The sequence below is a fragment of the Triticum dicoccoides genome, chromosome 4B, assembly GCF_002162155.2.
Source record: "Triticum dicoccoides isolate Atlit2015 ecotype Zavitan chromosome 4B, WEW_v2.0, whole genome shotgun sequence".
Lineage (NCBI taxonomy): Eukaryota > Viridiplantae > Streptophyta > Magnoliopsida > Poales > Poaceae > Triticum > Triticum dicoccoides.
Window position 1 is genome coordinate 402156731 of NC_041387.1, and position 13586 is coordinate 402170316.

The following is a 13586-nucleotide window of genomic DNA, read 5'->3' on the forward strand; positions in this document are numbered from 1 at the left end:
AAAATGGGAAGGAAAAACTGCAGTGTAGGATCTAGTAGGCTGGACCACAAAGCTGACCTACTGGAAGCATCAATTAGAATAAAGATGATCTTGAATAAGATAGCCAGTAAAGAAACCAAAACATGCAAACAAGTTTGGGACCTGAACCAGTTGAGCTTCAGTGAGATGAGTGAAACCAATGGCATTGGCAACCTCCCAATAAATTCTAGAGTCAGGCAGATCATTATTCGCAGTATAAGTAGGAAGTTATCCAAAGTTACCTTTAGTATCAATATGAGTGTATAATAATATAAAAATTCATAAGTGTCACAAGACCATCAAATAAACTTACATCTTCAAGCAAGCTTGATTCCTCGAGAGCATTCATCAAAGCATAATCACGCAATTCATGAAATATTATTCTTCCAAAACCAAAAGGGCAGTGGATATGTCTTGCATAGTGCAGAGTGCACATACTTTTAGACATGCTTTGGAAGTATATAGATAAAAGAAGGGTCGTTCCAAAAAGTAGAGATTTTATTATCTCCAATCATATAAACTTTCTGAGACAAATCTTTCCCATGTCAGAGAAGGCACATCCACAAATGAAGAGTATATTTTTCGTATCAACCTGCAAAAACAGATTAATATGCATCTTACAGTAGACTGCTTGTGTATGCGCAACTCACCATTGTAATGTATGGTGCTGATTACAAATTTAAAGTAAAAACACCCAACCAAACTGCTGCCCTGCGGAGCACCGCGATGTAGAAGCCCTCACGCTGATGTGTCAGTTTACAGTCACACAATGGCAGCAGCAAAGTGTATCCTGCACCCCACGGCCACCGCCTTGCAGCGACCATTTTCCTGCCTGTGTTTTCCCCCTTATCAGCCCAACTGACACATAATTGCAAAAGTTATAGCAAGAAGCAAAGATAAGGAGCTTACCTTTGAAGTTTGATTGAGTAATTGGAGAGCGGTGGGCAAATCAAGAACGGTGGCGGAGGGCCTAATGGGCAACGCATGGGCCGAGACATCCAAAGGAGTGCTTGGGATCCACGAGATTGGGCAATACCTGATGCTATGGCAGGCCGTGCAGCATGTCTCTCACGCACGAGCCTGACCGATTGCGCTGGAGGTGGACGTCCAACTGTACTTACACGGCACAATCTTGCTATGCCGCGACATTCCATGGGTCCACAAGGTGCCCCTCATGGAAACTGACATGGAAGAGTTGGGCACCGCCGCGTGTCCGGTTCTTCCACTGGCTTGCCAACCAGGACCGATGCTGGACGGCGACACGACTCGCGCGCCACGGCCTGCAACTGAAGGAAATATGCCCTAGAGGCAATAATAAAGTTATTATTTATTTCCTTATTTCATGATAAATGTTTATTATTCATGCTAGAATTGTATTAACCGGAAACATGATACATGTGTGAATACATAGACAAACATATAGTCACTAGTATGCCTCTACTTGACTAGCTCATTAATCAAAGATGGTTATGTTTCCTAACCATAGACATGTGTTGTCATTTGATTAATGGGATCACATCATTAGGAGAATGATGTGATTGACATGACCCATTCCGTTAGCCTAGCACTTGATCGTTTAGTGTGTTGCTATTGCTTTCTTCATGACTTATACATGTTCCTGTAACTATGAGATTATGCAACTCCCGTTTACCGGAGGAACACTTTGGGTGCTACCAAACGTCACAATGTAACTGGGTGATTATAAAGGTGTACTACAGGTGTCTCCAAAGGTACATGTTGGGTTGGCGTATTTCGAGATTAGGTTTTGTCACTCCGATTGTCGGAGAGGTATCTCTGGGCCCTCTCGGTAATGCACATCACTATAAGCCTTGCAAGTAATGTGACTAATGAGTTAGTTGCGGGATGATGCATTACGTAACGAGTAAAGAGACTTGCCGGTAACGAGATTGAACTAGGTATTGGATACCGACGATCGAATCTCAGGCAAGTAACATACCGATGACAAAGGGAACAACGTATGTTGTTATGCGGTTTGACCGATAAAGATCTTCGTAGAATATGTAGGAGCCAATATGAGCATCCAGGTTCCGCTATTGGTTATTGACCGAGAATAGTTCTAGGTCATGTCTACATAGTTCTCGAACCCGTAGGGTCCGCACGCTTAAGGTTTCGATGACAGTTTTATTATGAGTTTATGAGTTTTGATGTACCGAAGGAGTTCGGAGTCCCGAATGAGATCGGGGACATGACGAGGAGTCTCGAAATGGTCGAGACGTAAAGATCAATATATTGGACGACTATATTCGGAGTTCGGAAAGGTTCCGAGTGATTCGGGTATTTTTCGGAGTACCGGAGAGTTAAGGGAATTTGCCGGGGAGTATATGGGCCTTATTGGGCTTTAGGGGAAAGAGAGAGGAGAGTTTGGGCGCCCCCCCCCCCCAAGGCCTAGTCCGAATTGGACTAGGGGGAGGGGCTGCGCCCCCTCCTTCCTTCTCTTCTCTTCCCCCTTTCCTTGACTCCTACTCCTACTACTTGGAAGGGGGGAATCCTACTCCCGGTGGGAGTAGGAATCCTCCTTGGCGCGCCCTCCTTGGCCGGCCGCACCTCCCCCCTCCCTCCTTTATATACGGGGGCAGGGGGCACCCCATGACACACAAGTTGATCTTCGTGATCGTTCCTTAGCCGTGTGCGGTGCCCCCTCCCCCATATTCCACCTCGGTCATATCGTTGCGGTGCTTAGGCGAAGCCCTGCGTCGATAGAACATCATCATCGTCACCATGCCGTCGTGCTGACGGAACTCATCCCCGACACTTTGTTGGATCGGAGTCCGGGGATCGTCATCGAGCTGAACGTGTGCTGAACTCGGAGGTGCCGTACGTTCGGTACTTGGATCGGTCGGATCATGAAGACGTACGACTACATCAACCGCGTTGTCATAACGCTTCCGCTTACGGTCTACGATGGTACGTGGACAACACTCTCCCCTCTCGTTGCTATGCATCACCATGATCTTGCGTGTGCGTAGGAAAATTTTGAAATTACTACGTTCCCCAACAGTGGCATCCGAGCCTGGTTTTATGCGTAGATGTCATATGCACGAGTAGAACACAAGTGAGTTGTGGGCGATACAAGTCATACTGCTTACCAGCATGTCATACTTTGGCTCAGCGGTATTGTGAGATGAAGCGGCCCTGACTGACATTACGCGTACGCTTACGCGAGACTGGTTTCACCATTACGAGCACTCGTGCTTAAAGGTGACCGGCGGGTGTCTGTCTCTCTCACTTTAGCTGAATCGAGTGTGGCTACGCCCGGTCCTTGCGAAGGTTAAAACAGCACTAACTTGGCGAACTATCATTGTGGTTTTGATGCGTAGGTAAGAACGGTTCTTGCTAAGCCCGTAGCAGCCACGTAAAATTTGCAACAACAAAGTAGAGGACGTCTAACTTGTTTTTGCAGGGCATGTTGTGATGTGATATGGTCAAGACGTGATGCTATATTTTATTGTATGAGATGATCATGTTTTGTAACCGAAGTTATCGGCAACTGGCAGGAGCCATATGGTTGTCGCTTTATTGTATGAAATGCAAACTCCCTGTAATTGCTTTACTTTATCACTAAGCGGTAGCGATAGTCGTAGAAGAAATAGATGGCGTAAACGACAACGATGCTACGATGGAGATCAAGGTGTCGCGCCGGTGACGATGGTGATCACGACGTTGCTTCGAAGATGGAGATCACAAGCACAAGATGATGATGGCCATATCATATCACTTATATTGATTGCATGTGATGTTTATCCTTTATGCATCTTATCTTGCTTTGATTGACGGTAGCATTTTAAGATGATCTCTCACTAAAATTATCAAGAAGTGTTCTCCCTGAGTATGCACCGTTGCGAAAGTTCTTCGTGCTGAGACACCACGTGATGATCGGGTGTGATAGGCTCTACGTTCAAATACAACGGGTGCAAAACAGTTGCACACGCGGAATACTCAGGTTAAACTTGACGAGCCTAGCATATAACAGATATGGCCTCGGAACACGGAGACCGAAAGGTCGAGCGTGAATCATATAGTAGATATGATCAACATATTGATGTTCACCATTGAAACTACTCCATCTCACGTGATGATCGGACATAGTGTAGTTAAATGGATCACGTAATCACTTAGAGGATTAGAGGGATGTCTATCTAAGTGGGAGTTCTTAAGTAATATGATTAATTGAACTTAAATTTATCATGAACTTAGTCCTGGTAGTATTTTGCAAATTATGTTGTAGATCAATAGCTTGCGTTGTTGCTTTCATAAGTTTATTTTGATATGTTCCTAGAGAAAATTGTGTTGAAAGATGTTAGTAGCAATGATGCGGATTGGATCCGTGATCTGAGGTTTATCCTCATTGCTGCACAGAAGAATTATGTCCTTAATGCACCGCTAGGTGACAGACCTATTGCAGGAGCAGATGCAGACGTTATGAACGTCTGGCTAGCTCAATATGATAACTACTTGATAGTTTAGTGCACCATGCTTAACGGCTTAGAATCGGGACTTCAAAGACGTTTTGAACGTCATGGACCATATAAGATGTTCCAGGTATTGAAGTTAATATTTCAAGCAAATACCCGAGTTGAGATATGTGAAGTCTCCAACAAGTTCTATAGCTAAAAGATGGAGGAGAATCGCTCAACTAGTGAGCATGTGCTTAGATTGTCTGGGTACTTCAATCGCTTGAATCAAGTGGGAGTTAATCTTCCAGATAAGATAGTGATTGACAGAATTCTCTAGTCACCATCACTAAGTTACTAGAACTTCGTGATGAACTATAGTATGCAAGGGATGACGAAAACGATTCCCGAGCTCTTCGTGATGTTGAAATCGACGAAGGTAGAAATCAAAAAGGGAGCATCAAGTGTTGATGATTGACAAGACCACTAGTTTCAAGAGAAGGGCGAAGGGAAATAAAGGGAACTTCAAGTAGAATGACAAGCAAGTTGTCACTCCCATGAAGAAGACCAAAGCTAGACCAAAGCCTGAAACTGAGTGCTTACACTACAAAGGAAATGGTCACTGCAAGCGGAAATGCCCTGAATATTTGGTGGATAAGAAGGATGGCAGAGTGAACAAGGGTATATTTAATATACAGATTATTGATGTGTGCCTTACTAGTGTTTATAGTAGCCCCTGAGTATTTGATACTTGTTCGGTTGCTAAGATTAGTAACTCGAAACAGGAGTTACAGAATAAACAGAGACTAGTTGAAGGAGAAGTGACGATGAGTGTTGGAAGTAGTTCCAAGATTGATATGATCATCATCGCACACTCCCTATACTTTTGGGATTAGTGTTAAACCTAAATAAATGTTATTTGGCGTTTGCGTTGAGCATGAATATGATTTGATCATGTTTATTGCAATACGATTATTCATTTAAAATCAGAGAATAATTGTTGTTCTGTTTACATGAATAAAACCTTCAATGGTCATACACCCAATGAAAATAGTTTGTTGGATCTCGATCGTAGTGATACACATATTCATAATATTGATGCCAAAAGATGCAAAGTTAATAATGATAGTGCAACTTATTTGTGGCACTGCCATTTGGGTCATATCGGTGTAAAGCGCATGAAGAAACTCCATAAAGATGGATTTTTGGAATCACTTGGTTATGAATCATTTGATGCTTGCGAACCGTGCCTTTTGGGCAAGATGACTAAAACTACGTTCTTCGGAACAATGGAACGAGCTACTGACTTGTTGGAAATAATACATACCGATGTATGCGATCCAATGAGTGTTGATGCTCGTGGCAAGTATCGTTATTTTCTGACCTTCACAAGATGATTTGAGCAGATATGGGTATATCTACTTGATGAAACATAAGTCTGAAATAGCTGAAAGGTTCAAAGAATTTCAGAGTGAAGTGGAAAAATGATCGTAACAAGAAAATAAAGTTTCTGCGATCTGATCGCGGAGACGAATATTTGAGTTACGAGTTTGGTCTTCAATTAAAACAATGTGGAATAGTTTCACAGCTCACGCCACCTGGAACACCACAACTTATGGTGTGTCCGAACGTCGTAACCGCACTTTATTGGATATGGTGCAATTTATGATGTCTCTTACTGATGTACCATTTTTGCTTTGGGGTTATGCATTAGAGACAACTGCATTCACGTTAAAAGGGCACCATCTAAATCCGTTGAGACGACACCATATGAACTATGGTTTAGCAAGAAACCCAAGTTGTCGTTTCTTAAAGTTTGGGGCTGTGATGCTTATATGAAAAAGTTCCATCCTGATAAGCTCAAACCCAAATCGGAGAAGTCCGTCTTCACAGAATACCCAAAGGAAATTGTTGGGTACACCTTCTATCACAGATCCGAAGGCAAGATATTCGTTGCTAAAAATGGATCCTTTCTAGAGAAGGAGTTTCTCTCGAAAGAAGTGAGTGGGAGGAAAGTAGAGCTTGATAAGGTAATTTGTACCTTCTCCCAAATTGGAAAGTAGTTCATCACAGAAATCAGTTCCAGTGATTCCTACACCAATTAGTGAGGAAGCTAATGATGATGATCATGAAACTTCAGATCAAGTTACTACAAAACCTCGTAGGTCTTCCAAAGTACAGTCCGCACTAGAGTGGTACGGTAATCCTATTCTGGAAGTCATGTTATTAGACCATGATGAACCTACGAACTATGAGGAAGCGATGATGAGCCCAAATTCCACGAAATGGCTTGAGGCCATGAAATCTGAGATGGGATCCATGTATGAGAACAAAGTGTGGACTTTGGTGGAGTTGCCCGATGATCAGCAAGCCATATTGTATAAATGGATCTTCAAGAGGAAGACGGACACTGATAGTAGTGTTACTATCTACTAAGCTCGACTTGTTGCGAAAGGTTTTCAACAAGTTCAAGGTGTTGAATACGATGAGATTTTCTCACTCGTATCGATGCTTAAGTCTGTCTGAATCATGTTAGCAATTGCCACATTTTATGAAATCTGGCAAATGGATGTCAAAACTGTATTCCTTAATGGATTTTTTAAAGAAGAGTTGTATATGATGCAACCAGAAGGTTTTGTTAATCATAAAGGTGCAAAAAAAATGTGCAAGCTCCAGCGATCCATCAATGGACTGGTGCAAGCATCTCGGAGTTGGAATATACGCTTTGATGAGTTGATCAAAGCATATGGTTTTATACAGACTTTTGGAAAGGCCTGTATTTACAAGAAAGTGAGTGGGAGCACTACAACCTTTCTGATAAGTATATGTGAATGACATATTATTAATTGGAAATGATGTAGAATTTTCTGGAAAGCATAAAGGAGTGTTTGAAAGGAGTTTTTCAAAGAAAGACCTCAGGGAAGCTGCTTACACATTGAGCATCAAGATCTATATAGATAGATCAAGACGCTTGATAAGTTTTTTCAATGAGTACATACCTTGATAAAATTTTGAAATAGTTCAAAATGGAACAGTCAAAGAAAGAGTTCTTTCCTGTGTTGCAAAGGTATGAAATTGAGTAAGACTCAAATCCTGACCACAGCAGAAAATAGAAAGAGAATGAAAGTCATTCCCTATGCTTCAGTCATAGGTTCTATAAAAGTATGCTATGCTGTGAACCAGACCTATTGTATACCTTGCTCTGAGTTTGACAAAGGGATACAATTTTGATCTAAGAGTAGATCACTGGACATCGGTCAAGAATATCCTTAGTGAGGACTAAGGAGATGTTTCTCGATTATGGAGGTGATAAAAGAGCCCGTTGTAAAAGGTTACAACGATGCAAGCTTTTACACCAATCCAGATGACTCTAAGTCTCAATCTGGATACATATTGAACGTGGGAGCAATTAGCTAGAGTAGCTCCGTGCAGAGCATTGTGGACATAGAATATTTGCAAAATACATACGGCTCTGAATATGACAGACCCGTTGACTAAACTTCTCTCACGAGCAAAACATGATCACACCTTAGTACTCTTTGGGTGTTAATCACATAAGCGATGTGAACTAGAATATTGACTCTAGTAAACCCTTTGGGTGTGGGTCACATGACGATGTGAACTATGGGTGTTAATCATATACAGATATGAATATTGGTGTTAAATCACATGGTGATGTGAACTAGATTATTGACTCTAGTGCAAGTGGGGGACTGAAGGAAATATGCCCTAGAGGCAATAATAAAGTTATTATTTATTTCCTTATTTCATGATAAATGTTTATTATTCATGCTAGAATTGTATTAACCGGAAACACGGTACATGTGTGAATACATAGACAAACATATAGTCACTAGTATGCCTCTACTTGACTAGCTCATTAATCAAAGATGGTTATGTTTCCTAACCATAGACATGTGTTGTCATTTGATTAATGGGATCACATCATTAGGAGAATGATGTGATTGACATGACCCATTCCGTTAGCCTAGCACTTGATCGTTTAGTGTGTTGCTATTGCTTTCTTCATGACTTATACATGTTCCTGTAACTATGAGATTATGAAACTCCCATTTACCGGAGGAACACTTTGGGTGCTACCAAACGTCACAACGTAACTGGGTGATTATAAAGGAGTACTACAGGTGTCTCCAAAGGTACATGTTGGGTTGGCGTATTTCGAGATTAGGTTTTGTCACTCTGATTGTCGGAGAGGTATCTCTGGGCCCTCTCGGTAATGCACATCACTATAAGCCTTGCAAGCAATGTGACTAATGAGTTAGTTGCTGGATGATGCATTACGTAACGAGTAAAGAGACTTGCTGGTAACGAGATTGAACTAGGTATTGGATACCGACGATCGAATCTCGGGCAAGTAACATACCGATGACAAAGGGAACAACGTATGTTGTTATGCGGTTTGACCGATAAAGATCTTCGTAGAATATGTAGGAGCCAATATGAGCATCCAGGTTCCGCTATTGGTTATTGACCGAGAATATTTCTAGGTCATGTCTACATAGTTCTCGAACCCGTAGGGTCCGCACGCTTAAGGTTTCGATGACAGTTTTATTATGAGTTTATGAGTTTTGATGTACCGAAGGAGTTCGGAGTCCCGGATGAGATCGGGGACATGACGAGGAGTCTCTAAATGGTTGAGACATAAAGATCGATATATTGGACGACTATATTCGGAGTTTGGAAAGGTTCCGAGTGATTCGGGTATTTTTCGGAGTACCGGAGAGTTACGGGAATTCGCCGGGGAGTATATGGGCCTTATTGGGCTTTAGGGGAAAGAGAGAGGAGAGGTTGGGCGCCCCCCCAAGGCCTAGTACGAATTGGACTAGGGGGAGGGGCTGCGCCCCCTCCTTCCTTCTCTTCTCTTCCCCCTTTCCTTGACTCCTACTCCTACTACTTGGAAGGGGGGGAATCCTACTCCCGGTGGGAGTAGGACTCCTCCTTGGCGCGCCCTCCTTGGCCGGCCGCACCTCCCCCCTCCCTCCTTTATATACGGGGGCAGGGGGCACCCCATGACACACAAGTTGATCTTCGTGATCGTTCCTTAGCCGTGTGCGGTGCCCCCCTCCCCCATATTCCACCTCGGTCATATCGTTGCGGTGCTTAGGCGAAGCCCTGCGTCGGTAGAACATCATCATCATCACCACGCCGTCGTGCTGACGGAACTCATTCCCGACACTTTGCTGGATCGGAGTCCGGGGATCGTCATCGAGCTGAACGTGTGCTGAACTCGGAGGTGCCGTACGTTCGGTACTTGGATCGGTCGGATCGTGAAGACGTACGACTACATCAACCGCGTTGTCATAACGCTTCCGCTTACGGTCTACGAGGGTATGTGGACAACACTCTCCCCTCTCGTTTCTATGCATCACCATGATCTTGCGTGTGCATAGGAAAATTTTGAAATTACTACGTTCCCCAACAGCAACACCACCGACGGTGCCTCCTGTGTGATCAGGCACCGGAGACAATCCAGCACCTGCTCCTGGCCTGCCCATTCTCCAGGAAAACCTGGCACGCCATCCTGGACTGGACACACATTCCTTCGCAGCCACCGCACAACGAACCGACGCTCATGGACTGGTGGCAGAGAACGAAAGGGCAGATGCCCCACACGCTGTGCAAAGGCCTGCAGTCCATCGCCATGCTCATCCCATGGATGATATGGAAGCAACGGAACGAATGCGTCTTTGAAAATGCGCGACCCTCTGTAGAAGCTTTAGTGAAAATGCGCTGAGGCCAAATGTTGGGCATAAGCCGGGGCACAGGGGCTCAGGATTGTCCTGCCCACATCCTGGGATGTCCACTGAAGGGGAACCTGGCCCTTGTATCTGTTGGAAATATGAGCAATTTACCAAATGATTTTATTAACAGAAAAACTAGATAAAGCATGACTAATATAGCAGTGATAAAACAAGCCATGCGATTTGACAAAGAGAAGGTAAATAACATCTGCATATATGATCTAGAACCGATCATCTCTAGAGCAGACAGTAGATCAAGATGCATATATGAGGTAGATCCTAACATGTTTAGGGCAAACACTAGAACAAGGAACTGTGACAGGACCTCTAACAGGAAAAGCAAGAACACGTACGAGACAGCAGTCGGAGCAGAGGCACTGGACTTGGGGTCGGTGTCCTCCATGTCGTCGAGGATGTTCTCGACGTCGGGAAAGTAGTCGTCGGAGTCCGGGGCGTCCGTGACGAAGGAGTCAGTAGTCGCGCAGAGCGCTCCCCAAAAACCTTATCACCCTTCCCCCGTACAGGACTCAAAAGGTGCGGTTTCGGAGGCCTACTGTCCTGACCTGGAGTGCACGCCGCAAGCCGGGATGGGGAAGAACGTAGCAGCAGCGCAGTGCTCAAGAACTTGTGGCGAGAGGAGGAAGAGATTCTGGTGCGTCTCTCTGAGAGGAGCGACCTCCCTTTTATAGGCGCAAGAGAAGGAGGCGAGAGGCTGTGCTGGGAGCTGAAGAGAGCGAGGAGACGAAATGAACAGGCAGCAGGCAAAGAGGTGCGCCGTTCGTATTCAATCCCCACTACAGCAAAACGTTTCAACTTCCGCGTGACCTTTCGTGTACCCGTAGTGCGTGGCAAAAATTTACATCGGTTCGGCTCATTCCCGCAACCCGTGGCGCGTCGTGATGAGGCGTGGCGTGGCGAGGCGGGCGGCGGAGGAGGAGCGCGCGTGGATGTCCCTCTTATTCTCATGCTCATACAAGTGGGGAAAGAGCCTCCCTTATAAAGAGGTCCAACTCCCTCTAAACTAGCAATGTGGGACTAAACTTTAGTTCCACCTTTTGCCTTGCACGAATGGGCTGCGTGGGCCTCTAGGATTTATTAGGAATTTCTAAAACTGTTATTGGGCTAGGCCCAAATAGACAAAAATTCCAGCAATCCCCCACCAGATCCCAGAGGCACACAAAATTTGCCTTTGGTTCCAAAACACTGTTTTATATACCGGTACTGCAGTGGAGACTGTTAAGTTGAACTTCTACCTAGAACCTTATGCTACACTAGTAAGCAACTTGAACAGTGGACTGGGCCTTGAACTGCAAGTTTTCTGCGAATCTAGCTTCACATAAAGCCTTGGCCGATACGTGGCTACCGTGGGTCTTCCCCGCGGGTGGAGCTTATGCGTCATACTCCGAGACCTCTCATGAGTTTACTAGAGAGAACCCTACTCTCATAGATTGTGACGTTTAACAATCAGACTCATATAGGTGCGTTCTTCAAAAGATGTTCTGCAGGACAACATCTCTGCTTCAAAGAGCCACTTAGAACACATTAAGATATACATCAACCTGCCATGCAGATTAGGAGAGTATTGCATCTTCATGGAGTGGTATTTTAACAGTAAGGGTACTCTCCTCCCAGTTGACCAACATCTTGTCTTCCACATCTAATTCACGGGATCTCCGATCACAAAGAATAGGTTACCACTGTGAACAACTCATATTGTGGGTCTCATACCCATCTCCCTCGATGCATTATCTATCACATTACGTGATAGACCCTTAGTGAAAGGATCTGCCAGATTTTTAGACGTTTGGATATAATCCAGTGCAATAACTCCGGAGTTTTTCATTTTTCTGACAGACTTTAACTTTCTCTGAACGTGTCTTGATGACTTCATGTTATCCTTTGAGCTGCTCACTTTAGTGATCACAGTTTGACTGTCACAGTTCATAAGGATACCCGGTACAGGTTTCTCAACTACCGGCAAGTCATTCAAGAGCCGGCGAAGCCAATCTACTTCGACCGTAGATGTATCTAGTGCTGTGAGTTCTGCTTCCATTGTTGACCTTGTTAAGATGGTCTGCTTGCAAGACTTCCAAGAAACAGCGCCACCTCCATGAGGCTCGTGGCCTTTATCTCATCAGCATCTGAGATCCAGTTTGAGTCACTATACCCTTCAAGCACCTTTGGGTGCCCAGTGTAGTGAATTCCATAATTTGCAGTGCCTTTCAAATAACGCAAAACTCTCTCTAGAGCTTTCCAATGCACATCTCCTGGTTTTGAGACAAACCGGCTCAGTTTGCTAACAGCAAAAGAGATGTCAGGTCTTGTAGCACTGGCTAAGTACATAAGCGAGCCAATAATTTGAGAATATTTCGATTGATCTCTAGCAATTCTTCGATTCTTTCGAAGTAGCACGCTAGCATCATATGGTGTTGGAGAGGGCTTGCAGTCGCTATAGACAAAGCGACTCAAGATCTTTTCCACATGGTGAGATTGAAGCAATGTAATCCCACCATCATCATCTCTCAACAACTTGATGTTCAGAATGACATCAGCCACTCCTAAATCCTTCATCTCAAAACAGCGAGATAGGAAATCCTTGACCTCCTTAATAACATTCAGATTTGTTCCAAAAATCAGTATGTCATCAACATACAAGCAAAGCATAACTCCCTCGCCCCCACCATGGCGATAGTACACACATTTGCCAGCTTCGTTCACAACAAAGCCTGCAACTGTTAAAGTTCTTTCGAACTTCTCATGCCACTGTTTGGGTTCTTGCTTGAGTACATACAAAGACTTTAGCAACTTGCACACTTTCCCTTCCTGACCATCTATTACAAACCCATCTGGTTGTTCCATATAAATTTCCTCGTCCAACTCTCCATTTAGGAAAGCAGTCTTAACATCCATTTGATGAACAAGAAGACCATGTGAGGCAGCTAGTGGAAGTAGAACTCGAATAGTGGTCAATCGAGCCACGGGTGAGTAAGTATCAAAGAAGTCTTCACCTTCCTTTTGGGTATAACCCTTAGCCATGAGCCGAGCCTTGTACTTTTCGATAGTACCATCAGGCCTAAGCTTCTTCTTGAATACCCATTTGCATCCTATAGGTTTGCACCCATAAGGACGAACAGTTATCTCCCAAGTTTTATTCGCCAAGATGGAATCCATCTCGCTACGAACCGCTTCCTTCCAGTAGTCAGCATCTTCCGATGCATAGGCCTCTGAAATAGAACTGGGAGTATCATCTATGAGATACACAAGAAAATCATCACCAAAGGATTTTGCTGTCCTCTGTCTCTTGCTCCTAGTAGGAACTTCATTGTTCTCCTCCACAGGACTTTCAAAGTGTTCCATCGAACTGGCAGGTTCAGTAATTGTAATTGGTTCCTGA

The 13586-nt window shown here is 44.1% G+C and overlaps 1 pseudogene; it reads left to right on the forward strand.

The window, feature by feature from the left end:
- The window catches only part of LOC119292701, a 52699-nt pseudogene that overhangs the window by 27271 nt on the left and 11842 nt on the right, over positions 1-13586 (forward strand).